Raw genomic sequence first — 17,210 nt, forward strand, 5'->3', positions numbered from 1 at the left:
TGTTTTCCTCAGGTACTGCCTTAGATGCAAGCAAGCAACATTTTTTTTACTGGCTTAATATAGGTTGTGATATTTAGAGGTTCTATTTAGAAAGAAAGGAACAGAAAAACTTGGCAAGGTATGGTATAGATGACAGGTTAGGCAGTCAGCTCCACAGAGAGATTTTTAAAAGAAAATGAAAGGCAAGGATTGGAAAAAAAGTAGAAAATGAAGCAAGATGCAACTACGCTATGTATTTTCATCCCTACAGCATAAGTTCAATCCTTCATCTTTTAGTGATATCTGAAATCAGTAGTTTCTTGGTTCCTCAACTCACAGAAGTGGTATCTTTGATCACCCTGGGATGTTGCTGTAAGCTTGAGGTACCTCAGCTGGAGCACAGCTCTATCAGATGAGAGTAAACCTGCTGCAAATGCAGGACCCTGATGTCATGCATAGTTTCTCTCACAACACTACTGTGAAAGAGCTCGAAAGAGCAGTGCCGTGACTCCTCCGTGTCAGACAATGCAGCCGCTGCTCTGCATGGTGCAAGCTTTTGCCTGGAGCAGTCCTGGAGCGCTTGGGCAAAACAAACTGTATTTAACTGTAGCTGGAAAACTGCTTGCTTTGTCTGTCATGGTGATGGTGTTCAAAAGCTCTCTAATTAATAAAGGTAGGTCAGATCAGTATAGGGAGTAGGTTGATATTCTACAATACTAAAGAGCAAGCATTAAATGAGGAGGGGGAAGAAAGGAAGGAGAATTAATGCCAGTTTAAACACTGTCAAGACGAGGCAGCTTTAAATGCAAAAGGGACTAAAGGTTAAGGTCTTTGCTTGATTCACTGTTACTTGATACCTACAGGAAATTAAACCACAGAAGCTCAGGTCAAAAAGTATTAATAAAAGCAAGGAAATTCAGAAGTTTGGAAAAAATGTTATGATACCTTAATGTCATTTTCCCTCTTTCAGGGGTGTTTGGGCAAGTGTATCACATTATGTACCATGCTGTATAGGCTGCAATATGTAGCATGAACTATGGATTTCAGTGCTGTCACTGAATTTTACCAGATTGGCTGGTTCCAAGTCATAGTGGAATATTACTCACATACAGTCCTCATGCAGTTTAATCTGAACAATACAGTGTATAGACGTTCCAGCATCTGTTAGGAATTGTGGCAACTCTGTAGGGCACAGCTGATAATGTTTGAAGTAGACATCCTTTGGTTTGGGCAAGGAGCTGTGGTGAGCAGCTTGCTTCTTTTGGTGGAAAATAAATGCTAAGTTGCTGGAACAAAAATGAGAATGTTTTTCCTTGTATAGCCATTTTAGCTAACAGTTTCGCATTGGCCAAAAGCATGTCACATGGTCTAACTCATAGCAGACACTTTATGAATTAGATAACTGGTCTGAAATGGCACAAACTAGGTTGTTCATCTTTAAAATGCCTGGTTTTGCAGTTGAGAAAGTTTTAATCAATGTTTTTTCATTGAGGATAAGTGGAGCAAGATGGCCAGCTTTTACTTGTAACGCTCTTTGCAGTCATATGGGAAGCCCCTGATCTTGTTCATCTCAGGGTATGCTCTACGGCTGGTTTTTGGATGTGTAAAAGTGCCTGAGTATCATTCCTCATGTAATCCCTGTTGCCCTTTTCCTACCATTTAAAAGAAAGCTAGAAGTCTATATCATCATAAAGGCATGCCCTTAATGGAAATCTTTGACGTGAACAGTGCAGTGGAAACACTCAGACTGCTGGAAATGGCCAGAAGAGAAAGAAAACCAAAAAAACTCAGCAAGAACAAAACCAAAGTGTACTATATGACAGCAGTTCATAAGCTTGATTCAGTTATAAAATATATCCAGTAAAAAGCTATTTGAAACACAGAGTATGTTGCCCATACACAATAATAAATCAAAATCTTTAGCTGCTTTGTTATAAAGTAGTCCTACTTCTTTCGTGAATTAATGACTTCAAAAATCCTGCTGAAGATTAAATAGCTGACTTTAATTTCATTAAGGGAAAAAAGGCATCATCTCCCACATCCAGTCTTTTGTCAGCTTTGTTCAAGCCCTCACTCTGTACTTGGTTATTGGGTCAAAGGCTGATGAGACAGTCTTTAGAAGTACTTCTGTTTCAGGGAATGCTATTCCCCGAAGTGTTTAAAAGACTTGCTCTTTTTTAAAAGACTACTCTTGCTGTAGTAATTCCCACGTCAACACAGAGCCCACTGACTTCCCAAGAGTTCTGGGACTTAGCTGTGCAGATCAGCATCAATGGTAACAGTCTAAAAGCCAAATTAATGGGTATCATCTCCCCACATCCTTATCCATGAAGGTGACAAAGACCAAATGCTTTGGTTTTGGACTTGTATTTGAACTGAGCCTCCTGGGCATCCAGTGTTACCTCGGCTTACCCTGCCACCCTAAAAAAAAAAAAGGAAAAGAAAAAAAAAAAGAAAATAAAACCTTCCCAGGAGACACAACTGCTGTCTGCATTACATGGACACATTGGATTCTAAATTCCAAAGTCCTGCTGTGAGAAGCATGCCCTTGCAGAGCAAAGTGCAGCTTGCTCTGGACCTCACCATGCTATGCTACAGCTGTGCTGGAGGTGACAGCCTCATCAGCCATGGCTCAGGGAGGTCAGTCATACAGGACCACGCGCTCCAAAGGTTCACAGCCCACAGTACAATCCTAGAACTGGCCAAAGAAATATGTCCACATTGGTCACATACATCTTAGTCCTCTGATGTGTATTGCTCAGACTGTTTCCAGGATTTGAAGGATTTAGCTACACAAACTTTCTAGTAAAGCAGCTGTTGGGACTGAGTATACATCTGCTCTTACCTCCCTGGTGCACAGCAAGAACTAGATAATATGTTTAAAAGTCTAAAACAAAAAAAAGCTTGCCATATTTAAATTTCTAGTGCATTCACAAAGCATTCTCTGTTTTCTCAAGATATATGAGAAATGATTACACACTCAGCTATCCCAAAATAATTAAAAGGTCATCAATTTGCTGTCACTGTACCAATATGGTTTAATTATATTCTAAAATATATATTGAACAGGCTATCAAAGCAAGATTATATTGCTGAGATGTGTTATTATTTTAACAACAAACCAATGTCTGTTGAGTAGGAGAAATGCATGAAAATGTGATCTGAGCATAGTTTTAAATGAGAACAGCTGATACAAATCTAAATCTGCTGTGCTGAAGATCTGAACTTTCCAATCAAAGAAATGTGCTCAAAAATAAAGAACAAAATAAATCATACCTGGAAAACCATTATTTCCACACAGTCCATCTCTGTATCTCTGGAAACATTAGTATAGGCATAGTAATGCTGTCAATTATTCAAGACTTCTTTCCTAATGAATAAACATTAGATTTTAAAATAACTTTTTGAAGACAGAAAAGGGGGTGCAGGGGGAAGAACCTCATAGCCAGTTAAAATACATGGGCTTGGAGCCACAGCATTATTATCTGTTAGCATAACACCCCTGTGTTCCATAAACTTACATTAACAAACGATCTTACACATCAAGAATCTGCATGAAGCAACACATAGTAAATTATTTCTGTATAACTGTTAATCACTATAGATCTGTTAATCACATCCCATTATTTTTTCCTCCTCATTTTTAATAACCCTCCGCAAATTTGGAAATTTAGTAGTTCTTCACTACTGACCAAGATGACCTCCTTTAGTGGCTGACTACTTACCCATGCTGTGGTCTAGCCAGCTTTACAGGTAGACAGTTGTCCTGGTGTATGAAAGATGCCAGAATAGTTAATTCAATAGCATTTATGATACTAACAGTAGACAGCTTGATTGTGCGCCAATGGATCAGGCTGTAAACCCAGTTTTCAGTGTTTCTGATCCACAAGCATGAAATCTTCTATGAAAATAAGCAAAGATGCTTTCTTAGGCATCTCCACACATGGAAATATGCACAAATTTAGGCTGAACACATAACTTGAAAATTCATTAAAATCTTTTTTAAAAACATTTTGTAACGTTCCCCAGCTAAGTCTTTTATTGCTATGTACTCCTCTCAGGAGCTGTCATTGAAGCATTTGAATGTTACTGCACATAATTCACAAGTACAGTGATTCCACAGTAAAAGACAACTCTTATCCCCAAATATTGAAGTTATGTATCTGTACTCAAGCCAAATGATATCCAGCTGATTTGCTTTCCAGCATACTCCACCAGAGTATCTGCAGTTGAAATCTTAGGAGGAAGCTCAAATACGAAATTAATTTTATTTTATGCCATCAAAGGTAAAAGTGTTCATCCTCCTGTACATGAAAGATGTCATGGAAAGGTTCCCTCAAGTTGAATGAATATAGGGAGGAAAGCTGAGTTCAGCAAAAAGAACTGAATAAGAGAGATTTAAAAGATTATCTCAGGCGTCTATTCATTCGAGTTAGTCTGTCATGACTCTTGAAAGGTAGTTTTCCCTTTGCTCCTCACTGTGACAAAGGAAAATGGAGAAACAATAGAAAAAGAGGAAATCTGCCAGGCCTGAAGATCTGTCCCTCAACTTGGCTGCAGCACTGAGACTAGTCTGCCTCATAAATTTTGCAGGATTAAGCCCAGACACAATAAAAAGGCAGTTGCAGAAGAAAGGAATAAGCCAAGGGTCCACAACACCCTGGGGAATTTGGGTGTCCCTCTCGAGAGAAGTCCAAACTGTTCCCACCATCCTTCAGAAGTCACAAGGACACTGAATGTGTGAATGACCTCCATGTCACAAGTCTGGAGTTAGAGAGATAGCCTGAGGTCTCTTGCATAGCCAGTGAGCATACTGGAGGGAGGTGCAGCCCAAGCAGGAGCAGTACACTGTAGCAGGACACAAAAAACCAGCTGCAGCAGACGAAATTACACCAGTGGCACCATTTTCTCCTATCACTGATGATGCCATACCTATTGGAGCAAAGACTCCAAGACCTGTTTGGGCCTGTGGCTCTGCCAAGAGCTCATGTTCTCATGTGTTCCTTGGAGATCTGCCAGGAGAGAAGCTCCCCTACATTAAGATCTGTGTTTTCCCTCCTTATTTCAAGAAGGAAGCACATCACAACGCCCAGCTCCAGATCTCCTGCATAGGTGGAAACTGCAGCCAAGGCTCAGACCATTGGCTTGTCCCATTTCCAAACCAAACCAAAGAGAAGCCACCTAGTCTAGTGCTGTCTTTGCCGCACTCCTTGGCTGAATAGAGGATATCATCCCAGCAACATCAAGCAGCCTTTCCCAAGAGACATGCTGACAGTTGATGGCTGAAAATGCCGTGGACAGAGCCCGTTCTTCACCTTGGTGAATTGTCACAGGTCCACAATGATAGCAGGGGTGTGACAACTGGGGTTCAATGCTTGGACAGGTGATTTGCACACAAGTAGCACAGCCAGTGCATATGCACATCATAAAGCAGCCCTCACAAGGAGGATGACACTTGAAACCTGCAAGGCAAGTGGAAGGATTGACACATAGTTGAATAACAAATTCCTTCAAAAGCAAGCCCTATCTAGTAGGCTGAGTGAGCAGATCAGGGCAGGAATAGGTAAAATGGCATTTAGGAGGCAGAAAAAGTCATTCCATAGCAGAGAAAGTTTAATCTCATCAGTGAAAGAAAGTTAATCTCAGCAGAGGAAAGCATATGGGCCACACACTGCCCCATGTAACACAGGCTGTACAAAGCATTGCCATAAAAGCTTGCACGCGTTGATGAGACCAACCACATCTCCAGTACTGAGCACTGTGGTATGCTCACAACCTTAACAAGTGTGAAAACAATTACTTGGAGTAGAGTCTTTTTCTCCTTCCCAGCAACACCTTAAAATACACTTTGACACTGTTGCTGTGAGCACACTCCCCTATCAAAGCTTTCGTTTGTATAGTGTTCCCAAGACTAGTGTCTTCTGTCCCACACGTAGTCATACAGGCAGTCAAGCAAAGTAGATTTGGGGCTAGGTTTAGCAGTTAATGAAAAATGTTGTCACACACAATATATAATAGTGTTTCACTTTTTGATCATTTCTCATGCACCATTCTGGCCTGTGAGCTGCAATCTCAAGGCTGAGGGATCTCCCAAGGCAAGCAGAAGGAATGAAAAATATGTTTGAAAAGTGCCTAGAAATCTGAGGAGGATTTTTGGCCCAGGTGTTTACCTAAATACCATTTGTATCTACCTGTTCTCTTGCAAGACCAAGAAGTAGTTTTTAAATTGTTTTTTCCTTCTTGTTATGCTGTCATTCTATGTTACCTGACTAAAATGAAGGGAACAGCCTCATGGTGCTTCATCTTCTTTCCGTTTAAATAATAAGCCTATAAACACTGAGAATGAGAAGCTCTCCTTCCCTTGTTACTTTGTGCTTACATCCGTGAGGGGTGGTGGGCTTTTTTCTTCTGAGATATTCCTAATAGTTGCCACAGACTTTTCCTACTAACACAGCTGGATTTCACAGCAGAATTTGGTTGGAAAAGCACCACAAGAAAACTTGGGACACTGTTGATGCCTGTGGGAAATGATTTTCCATCAGACTGAGCGTAGGAAGCCACATAGGGAACCAGAGGGCTGCAGAGACTTGTTGCATGAGACAAGTGTCAGCTGCGAGCACGTGAGACCTCTGTCCCTACCACCTCCTCTTTGCTGGAACAGTTGTGGTTGGGAGCCGTTTACATATATTAAGTTTGTAATCAGCCCTATGTAAAATACCACCAGATTGTGGTCAGCGGTTGTGTGCAGACTTTGTCATTTTGCTTACTGACCACACGTTCCCATTGATCAATTCTAAATTGGATTATTGTTAGGTTTAAAAGCGCCTCAACAGCAGAAAGTGGCGGTAGAGGCTGGCAAAGCAGAGATGGATAGCAGAATAAACAGGGAAAGTGACAAGATTTCAGACTGAATTGATCACTGTCAGCGAGTTAGTGGTCAGCTGTCTGACCTTTGGTGCCCAAACCAAACATCAGAATAATGTTTAGACAAACACATTTGATTTTTGAGGTAATGGGTATGTCAACTAAATGACAAACCTTAGAAAGGTCAAAAGGATACCCATTTTTCAGACTTTTTTCAAGCATTAATCGTTCATTTGGGGAACAGTGTCTTTTGAAGCTGGGCAGAGAGAGAACTTCACTTTCTCTGTGTGTGCATGTGTGCTCATACACACCGAAAATTGTTTAGCCCCGTCCAACCTTGCCTGTCACTAACTCTTGCCATTCAGAGCTGCATTTTGCTGCATGCAGAACTGCCCTAAGTGCAGCAGGGTCAAGAGTTTGTGAAGGAGGTCCAGCAGAGGGTTAACCCTCCCATCGTTCCCCAGAGCAAGCGAGCCAAAGGCAGCTGCACTGACCACCTGCACAAGACCCGTGCCTTCCCCGCCGACACTGGGAGATGCCTAGGGCACATCACAGCGCGGCACTGCTCTGCTCAGCCCCCAGGCCGGGCTTCCCCAGTGCCTGCTGTGCCAGCCCCTACAGGCTGAGAGGCTCCTGTGGCATGTGTCTTCTGTACAGCAAGGAGTAGTAAATGAAAAATACTTTGATACATTTAGAAGAAGTTAATAAAGAAGAAAGCTTAAAGCAACTGTCATGTCATTGTGGTTTTGCAGTCCAGGATCTGGTCTTTGCTGCTGCAGTTGGGACAGTGCAGGGAAAGACACAGAAATCTTGATGATAAACTAGGAAAAATGACCCAAGATGCTAACACAAACAACAAAAAAAAATAATTCACATTTAGAATTACTGGCTCTAGCTCTCAGAGTGCTGTCTAAACAGTCTCTGCTTACCTTTGTCTTCTTTTTTGCTAGATTATTTTCTTGACAAGTTGTGAAAGCAGAAAAACATGTTCTTACAGAAAATACCAGCGGGGTCTTTCTCATGGTGCGTCTATCAGAATCACTTGGGAAACAAATCATTTTTTCTTCTTCTTAACCAATTCCTTCACAAACACACTCTGCCCCCAAAAGACATTTGCAGTACCAATGCCATACTAAGGAAGGAAGAAGTTCTGTGGGACTGGAGATAAAAAGCAGAAAAGGGGAAGCAGCTATGAATTAAGATGAGGTGACAGTTTTCCCAGCCCTGCCATGGATCCCCAATCTGTTCTCTCTTCACCTTTTATTCATGCATGAAAACAGCATTACCTGTTACACACACAGAAGGATCAGCAGTAGCTACTGCTTTCAGCTCTGTGCCTGGTTCCGCTGTTTAACCCCCTGCTGTCAAGATTTACTTGGTGGTATAGCAAAGTGCGAGAAGGTTCCCAAAACCACAAATCCATCCTTTTAAAGTTCAACTCCACCTATTTGGATGACAGTTTATGATGGTACATGCAATGCTTTTCATGAGAGTTATTCTGCTATGCACAGAAATTCACTATATAAAAGTGTCTAACACCACTCTTCCAACAGGTAGGATAACTAAAAGTAAATTTTTTGCAGAAAGTGAGGGAACGTTTGGCATATCCTAACAGTATCCAAAATAACTTTTATCTTTAGGCATATAATTTATGCCTGTAAACGAGAAACAATATTTTTCATTTCATGTGCTCTAGGCCTTGACATTTAGGTCTCTGTCCTAGCTGCTGTAGCTAACAAAGTTTCATAGCAGAATTGATCAAAAGTCAGTAATTTTGTTTGGCAAGAAGGCTTTCATCCAAAACAGAACCATTACACTACAGAAATATTCTTTTCTCAGAAAACTGAAACTTTACAATGCAGTAGTTTTAAAGGCTATACAAGGTAATTTCTCACAATCTTAACATAATCATTTTCATAATCATGAAAATCTCTCTTTAAAACATCGTTCTCTGAAGAATATCAGTTTTGGCAAAACTTTCATATCAACATGTTGCACTCATTAATAATTGGAAAGGAAAACAATGTGGAGAATAAGTAGTTTCCTTATTATTACTCCTACAAATTCTCACAGCGTTCCTGGGACTTTAAGTTTCAGCATAGGAGTATTTTACCATGGCCAAGTGTTAGCTGAATTTAACTCAGACTAAGAGGGTCAGGAGATAGAAAATCAATGTGAGATTCATTGACAGGCTGCAACTTTTATTTATATGACATAAATCTATATTTACAATAAGGTGTAGTTACTGTCCACTGTAAGGGTATATGGACCCCCTGTTATAACCCACAATGAGCATTACAAAGTGGGTTTTGTCCATTAAGGGACTATTTTGGCAGAAAAGGTAGGGGACACAGCTTACTGGATCTGAAGTTTTCCAGCCATTTTTCCAAAATTCAGTTTCCAACAAAGCCAGATGGACCCTGGAGGTGGAATTGCATATGGACACGAAGTTCAGATGATTACTGTTTAGTCACAGCCTGTAGCCATGCTTCCAGGCCCACCTCATCTCCCACTCTGGTTAAGCACTGAAATGAGAGTCACACCTTTAGCTAGCAATTTGGGTCTGGTGGGGAAGGAGTTCCCCCAGCCCCAGTGCTGGCTCCAGTACTTCATGTGTGCCTCACAGTCCCTGAGCTTTCCCTCACGGAGCCTCGGTCACTCCCATTGATTTATCCAACGTACACGCAGCCACAAGGTCTGTGATAGTAACATGCCAGGCCCTTGAGTTTCTTTTTGGCTATCTGGCAGGGGCCATGAAATATCCTGATTCACTGGTCTCCCTGAGGGGTGTTGATATATTGCAATTAACAAAGAGATCCTTACTTGAGGTTTCCCATCATCCTGTAGTGGTAATTAATGTCCCTGGGATGAATACACTTGCTGGTCATTTAAATATTGAGAGGTTTAGCAGATCTAACTAAGCAGTGTGTGAAACTTGTCATTGCCAAACTGAAACACAGGAGGGTCTATCTGAACATTAGGAAACAATTTTTACTGAGGGTGACTGGGGACAGGTACGGTTCGCCCAGGGAAACTGTGGAGTCTCCTTCCTTGGGGATGCTCAAAAGCCATCTTGACAGGGTCCTGGGAAACTGGCTGTAGGTGGCCCTGCTTGAGCAGAAGGGTTGGACCAGGTGACCTCCAGAGGGCCCTTCCAACCTCTGTCTTTCTGTGATTCTGTATCCAGAACACTAGTGAACTCTACTCAAGGGTGAAAATCACCTCAAACTTTCTACTAATTCAGCTGCAGGCTTTTAACAACAGTCTACAACCTGGCCTCTGCAGCACAGAGCTGTTATGGAAACAACTGATTCCACCATGGCCAAGGGTGTCGATTCCATCATCACACATCCGTTGCCATCTGAATGACATGACAAGCCTAACTGTTAGTACCCTAAAAGTCCTCTGGATCTGGAGCCCCCAGCAGGAGTTTGCTGTGGTTTGAGATCAAACTGGCACTCTACTATTCAGGCCAGATTTGACTAATCCTTGTCCATTACGCCAGCCTTTGAAAAGGTCCTTGCAAATACACAGGCTTTGTATTGATTATCATTACTTGTGTAGTGGCTAGTATGTAGCAAAGTATAGTGTAATATGAGAAAAAATATTGATTTCAACAAAGTTAATATTATTAAAAGGTAGTTGTATTAATCTCTTTCTTGAAATTTAGTTGGGGGTTTTCCTCTTAGAAAATCAATGAAACTAATAGTCTTGTTATACCATGAGCACTTGTTAGACTATTTTTTTACTCCAACGCTTTTAAGTTATGTTAAGAGCAGAAGAGCTGAAAGGCTATAAACTTATTGACTGGGACTCAAAGGACTTGAATGACTGAAGGAATTATGCTTGTTGCCTTTTTGTCACTTTATCTGGCAAATAAATAATGTAATTAAACGAAATTTGAATTGTATCTGTTTTCTGTTTGCACCAACAAAAAAACTTATACTATTTCAGGCAAAATCTCACCACCCCAATTTACTTCAAAGATACTGCATCAGATATTGTGTAAGGACTCAAGCATCCCGCAAAAAGAGTCAACCTTACACAAATGTACTTCTGCAAATGCCTGGCACATAGGAATAACTGATAAGCAAATGTCTAATACTTCACTTCATAAATCCAGTTTTTTACCTCAACAATTTCTCAGATTTTTTCCATAATTCTTGTTGTATATATAGGAACAGCTCATTTCACCTTCTCACCAGTGCATCCCTGAGTAACTGACAAAAGCAGGGTCAGGTACACTTTCAGCTGAAAATCAAAATCTCCAAGTTTAGCGATAAGCCAAGTAACCCTACGGTGCTGTCAGGAGAAGCTCATAATGAGCAGTTCCTATCTTTACTCCAACAAGAGTCAAGCCTCCTTAGCCAAAAACTTTTTTGCTTCGTCTTTGCATCTAGGTTTTCCTGTACCTATGTCTAGCCAAAACATCTATATCGACAACAGATAAAGTGTGAGCTAAAAGTAATTTTCACCTGAAATGTACAAAGAGAGGCAACTGTGGGTTCTGCCAGTCTCATAAGACAAGTGCCATAGATACAACTATTTTGCATCACCCTTTTCCCCAGTGCTCCCGCATACTCAGGTGTAGAAATCAACAGCAAAGAGGGCTGGCACAACTATGATTTTCTTGTTGGCCATCTTTTGTCACAGGAAGATCATGTGGTCTGTAGGCGGAATGACATTATAAAGCTGGTTGATTGCTAAAATGACTCGGTCATGGAAGCTACATACTGTGATTTTCACTGAGCACTGTGGTTGAAGTCTGAACTAATACAAATCACTGAGGAGCTTTCCAAAGGCGTAAATGGATGTTAGCTGCCTAAGCCCAGTGAAAGGCTGTCTCCCTGTGGCTTTTGCTTGTCAGTGAAACCACAGCCTGCTCCTCCTTTTTCCTTCAGAACACTCTGGTTCTTAATTCTGCCTGATCACTCTAAATCTGTCAGTGCAATTATCTGCCATCAGCTATATGCTATCAACAGGAAATAAGTGTGTTCCATCTGACAAGCGAGCATTACAATAACATAATTTGGATCCAGATGAGGCTTGACAATAGCCTATCTCCCCTGCTTTTGAAAATCAAAGGTGTAATTGGCAGAACCACTTCCCTCATACAAATTTCTTCACCAAGTCAATGATTTACCCATGTTTATGTGCGCTCATAAGCACCACATGCACCCTTACACTGAAAACTGCTCAGTTATTTTTGTAAAATAAAGAGGTGGCAAATGGCTCCTGATCTGAATCAATAATTAATTTTAAAAAAAATCTTTACAAAACTTCTGCTTCCTGCAGTGCAGTTGAAATTGTTTCAAGATGCAATAATTGCCTACAAATTAACTTACAGTGAAGATGAAGAGGGAACTATCCTACTGTTCTTGCAGCACACTGTTTTTTTACAGCCACCTAATAAGGATGTCTTGCAATGAACTCAGTATGGAAACTCATGGCGATCAAAGCCGTACACACCAGTTATATTCTACACCCAAACTGCTTTTTCTGAGGATTTGTTGGCCCAGGAGGTGTGGTAGCCAGAGCAAATGGGTGACAACCTGGGAGAAGAGTGAAGTGTATGGATTTTCCAGTACTGATTGTTCTGCAGGGCCAGTAAAGCTGACACTGTTACACCAGAAAGAAAAGGAAGGGCATAGACAGCTCTTAATTTTTCTTATTTCCCCTACATAGTGGACCAAAAACTTAAACTGGAGAGATAATGTATGCAGTCTAACTTCTATGCCCAACAGCATCTTGGAGGGAGCCGAGTCCATTGCACAGTGTTGCCAAAACGTACAGTGTTTCCTAGAGAATGAACCTCTCCTGGTGCACCCATGCACACATAAGTGCATATGCAGTCCCTTCCCAGGGGATGGACAAGCTTCAGGAGCATCATCTCCATTTTTCCTCTACTCGTCCATCTACGCTCACATTCAGCAGCTTTGACTTTCTCAGTTGGCTGTTAGGCAGGATCACCAGGGCACTCCCTGGGACAGCCAACTGGAAGTCAGATATAACATGGCACAATGATTTCCCACTCCCATCACGCTGAAGACTCAAGGGATTAAGCACCACATCCCAACCCAGATACTTCTGGTAGCGTGCTGGGCCCCTGAGCCAATATATGTGACACCGTCCAGCTTTGCATGTACACTTATGCCGTGACCCTTGCATGCACCTGCAGGACTGTGGGCTACTCTCAGGGTTCTTCCCACACATCAGGGGTTCAACGACTCCTTTCCGTGTGTTCAACATGCTTCCAAGCAAGCACCCTCCCTACATCCAGCAAAGAAGCTCTCCACTGCCAAAATACTGGCAGTGCAGGAAGGCAAGGACAGAGGAGGATTAGTGACACCTCCATCAACTCAGAGACAAGATGATACCTCCTCTCACCATCATGCCCGGTCCCACCCCGAGGAGCTCCACAGAGCACTGACACAAAACCAAAGAGATCAGGCTCTTGATGAGCAGGGATTTCACAGCTATGCAACATCTTTGGCTGCTGTGCTGTTCACCACCACCAGAATGGATCAGGCTCATGGCCAGTGGCAGGCTGCCCCAGCCCTGCTGCCCAGGTGCTCACTCAGGGAACCCCTATTCTCATCTGGGATGGGAACTCACAGACAGCTGAGGTGGAGTGCTTCTTTTTTTTAAGTAAATACATCAAAAACACAAAATATGATTTGCGACCTGACTGTGGGTAGCTTTATTACTATCCCATACCTGAGTCCAATAAACCAGACTACTAACCCCCTCATCCTCTCCCTGTCTTCCCCCCTGCCCCATGTAATTAATTCCTTATGTCCAGTGATCATCAAGAGACACAGTGGCCTTTGAAAAGAAAGATTTAGCAATATTAATAATGCTCAATTGCCCAATCTCACAAAGGCCGCAGCTAGAGCTGCCTGGAATATTTTCAGCAAAATGTCGTTTCATTAAAATATGTTGTTTATCAAAGCTGAAATATTCTGTGGAGACATATTGGTTTTGACAAAGGTTTCTGAAGCCCAGGGTTTCTGACTAGAAGCAGAGGGAGGCCTGTATCAAAACCCGGAGCTTTTAAATATGAAAATAGTAATTTTTGACACAATTCCAAGTCAGAAAAATGTTCTAAAAGATTTGTTTTCATTCCAGTGTGGAACAAAAACATTTCTGGATCCTTGAAAGTTTCATGACACTGAATTTTTACTCTCTGGCCAACTCCAGCAAAAATTCTCTTCATGTGAGCTGATTCTGAATGAAACGTCTGTATTTCATAGGTGTTGATGTTTTTCTGTATGTGTGCATGTGTGTATGAATTCAATTTATATCGCTTATGCTTTTGTTTGTTTGGGCAGCTGGTTTCTGTAGCCATTTATTATGGTCTTGCTGTGGGTCAGCTGTGAAAGACAGAAGAGCAATACCTCTCGCAGGAGTGGGTAAGAGAGGTCATTTAAGGCTTCTTGCCTCCCCCTTCTCCCCGCTTCTGTTCCCTATTGATGTATTTATTTATGATTAATACTTCACATGAGCTTGGGTATCCCAATAAGCCATCTGAGGTCTTTTCCTACCTATGACATGATCACTGTCTGAGTTAAGGAGGGTTTTTATTATTTTTCTCAAAATGCTGTGATAGCTGAACTGACACAGAAGAAACTAGGTATAGACTGTGTCATTACCTTTTTAAGTTTTACCATTAGATGATACATACTCATGGGTAATCACAGCTGTTTCTCTGCTATGATGTGCTGATTCCATTGTTTGCAAAGTTCAATGTACTCAACAACAAAAAACCTGTTCTGCAACATGTGTGATATCCATGCCATACATACAAAAGAAAGTCACATAACTCAGAAAGAATAGAAGTGATCATGGTTTAGGAAAGGCCATAAACCCTGTTTTTCCACACAAGTCCTGCTCAATTCCCATGCTGAAATCTCTACAGTCCAGAAGGAAACAGTTAGTGATCTCTTTCTCCACTTAGACATGCACAAATCTATGGGGCCAGATGGGATTCATCTAAGCGTGCTGAGGGAGCTGCTGGAGGTTCTCACCAAGCCACTTTCCATAATTTATCAACAGTCCTAGCAAACTGGAGAAGACTGGAAGTTAGCAAATGTGACACCCATCTGTAAGAAGGGCAGTAAGGAGGACCTGGGCAACTGCAGGCCTGTCAACATGACCTTGGTGCCAGGGAAGGCTATGGAGCACATCATCCTGACCATATTCACATGGCATGTGCAGGACGACCAGGTGATCAGGCCCAGCCAGCATGGGTTTATGAAAGGTAAGTCTTGTTTGATGAATCTGATCTCCTTCTGTGAAAAGATGACCCACCTAGTGGATAAGGGAAAGGATATGGATGATGTCTACCTGGACATTAGTAAAGCCTTTGACACCATCTCCCACAGCATTCTGCTGGAGAAACTGGCTGCTTACAGCTTGGATGGGTGAACTCTACACTGAGTGAAAAGCTGGCTGGATGGCTGAGCTCAAAGAGTGGTAATAAATGGAGTCACATCCAGCTGGAAGCCATTCTCAAATGGTGTTCTTCAGGGCTCAGCACAGGGGCCAGTCCTGTTTAATATCTTTATCGATGATCTGGACAAGAGGATCGAGTGCACCCTCAGTAAGTTTGCAGATGACACCAAGTTGGGTGGAAGTATTGATCTGCTTGAGGGCAGGAAGGCTCTGCAGAGGGATCTGGACAGGCTGGATCGATGGGCTGAAGCCAGTTATATGAGGCTGAACAAGGAGAAGTGCTGGGTTCTGCAGCTGGGTCATAACAACCCCACGCAGTGCTACAGGCTTGGGGCAGAGTGGCTGGGAAGCTGCGTGGCAGAAAAGGACCTGGGGGTGCTGCTGATGGCCAGTTGAACATGAGCCCAGGTGGCCATGAAGGCCAGTAGCATCCTGGCTTGTATCAGAAACAGTGTGGCAAGCAGGACAAAGGAAAGTGATTGTCCCCCCGTACTGGGCACTGGTGAGGCTACACCTTGGACGCTGTGTTCAGTTTTGGGCGCCTCACTACAGAAAAGACTTTGAGGTGCTGGAGCGTGTCCAGAGAAGGGCAACGAAGCTGGTGAAGGGTCTGGAGCACAAGGCTTATGAGAAGCAGCTGAGGGAACTGGGGTTGTTTAATCTAGAGGAGACTCAGGGGAGATCTTATTACTCTACAACTATCTGAAAGGAAGTTGTAGGCATGTGGGTGTTGGTCTCTTCTCCCAGATAACAAGTCACAGGACAAGAGGAAAAGGCTTCAAGTTGTGCCAGCGGAGGTTCAGATTGGATATTGGGAAACTTTCTTCATTGAAAGGGTGGTCAAACATTGGAACAGGCTGCTCAGGGAGGTGGTGGAATCACCATCCCTGGAGGTGTTCAAAAAATGTGTAGATGCAGTTCTTAAGGACATGGTTTAGTGGTGACCTTGGGAGTCCTGGGTTAATGGTTGGACTTGGTGATCTCAAAGGTCTTTTCCAACCTAAATGATTCTATGATACTATGATTCTGTAATTCAAAGCTTAGATATCTTCCTGGACCAGGACCATATTACATTTTGTAAAATGGGTAATACACAGACACCAGATATTTGTCAAGTTGCCATCTCTAGAAAGTATTGTTCTTGTGATGGTAGTTAACATTCTGTTACAGTAGTGGTAGTTAACATTCTCTAGTTATGTTAAATACATATAACTTTCTTTTTTATATATATATATAAAACTACATTTATTCTTATATATATGTATATAATACTTTTTTCTTATTAAAAATTTTATATAATTATATATAAAAATTTTATATAATTATATATAAAAATATATATGTATATAGTATGTATATATATAAAAATATATTATATATATATACATATAACTAACTACATATATTCTTTCTTAAGAAAAGGATGTCATCAACTGGGGGGAAAAATAAGTAAGGGAAAAGAAAACTTTTAAATGAGTTTTAGGAACTTCCCTCACTCCTGGATGACTTGGACTTTTACTTGTCTCTTAATAATCAGAATTATTTTAGATGTGTCCTTTCACTGTGCTGCTCTTTGGAACATGCAAACCAAGGTGAAACAGACTTATACCATGAAAGGATGACCACGAAGCTCATTAATCACAACGCGCTGCCCAATACACAGTCTAAACAATAGTTGTATTAAAGTATGTATTCTAAAAATTCTTTTTTTTTCTTTTCCAATCATAATAGTGAATGAAAAGTTAACTGCTAGAGGACTGATCTTTAAGTTGACAACATGTCTGTCATATGACCTCTGTTATGTATTGCTGCAATATATACTTTGTCCCTTACCTTGACGAGTTACCCGTAATAGCAATAGTACAGGACTACAAAGTATTTCAGTAACACCTTTCTTTTAATCCTAACAAAAG

The 17,210-nt window shown here is 41.6% G+C and overlaps 1 long non-coding RNA gene across 1 annotated transcript in view; it reads right to left on the reverse strand.

The window, feature by feature from the left end:
• LOC308059250 overlaps positions 1–16,601 on the reverse strand; it is a 40,689-nt gene extending 24,088 nt beyond the window's left edge. Inside the window, exon 1 of the long non-coding RNA XR_013926185.1 lies at positions 3,256–16,601. This is a non-coding gene — a long non-coding RNA (uncharacterized lncRNA). The remainder of the gene's footprint in view (positions 1–3,255) is intronic.
• Between the last annotated feature and the right edge of the window lie 609 nt (positions 16,602–17,210).

This window comes from Falco punctatus, assembly GCF_963210335.1.
Source record: "Falco punctatus genome assembly, chromosome: 2".
NCBI classification, from domain to species: Eukaryota; Metazoa; Chordata; class Aves; order Falconiformes; family Falconidae; genus Falco; species Falco punctatus.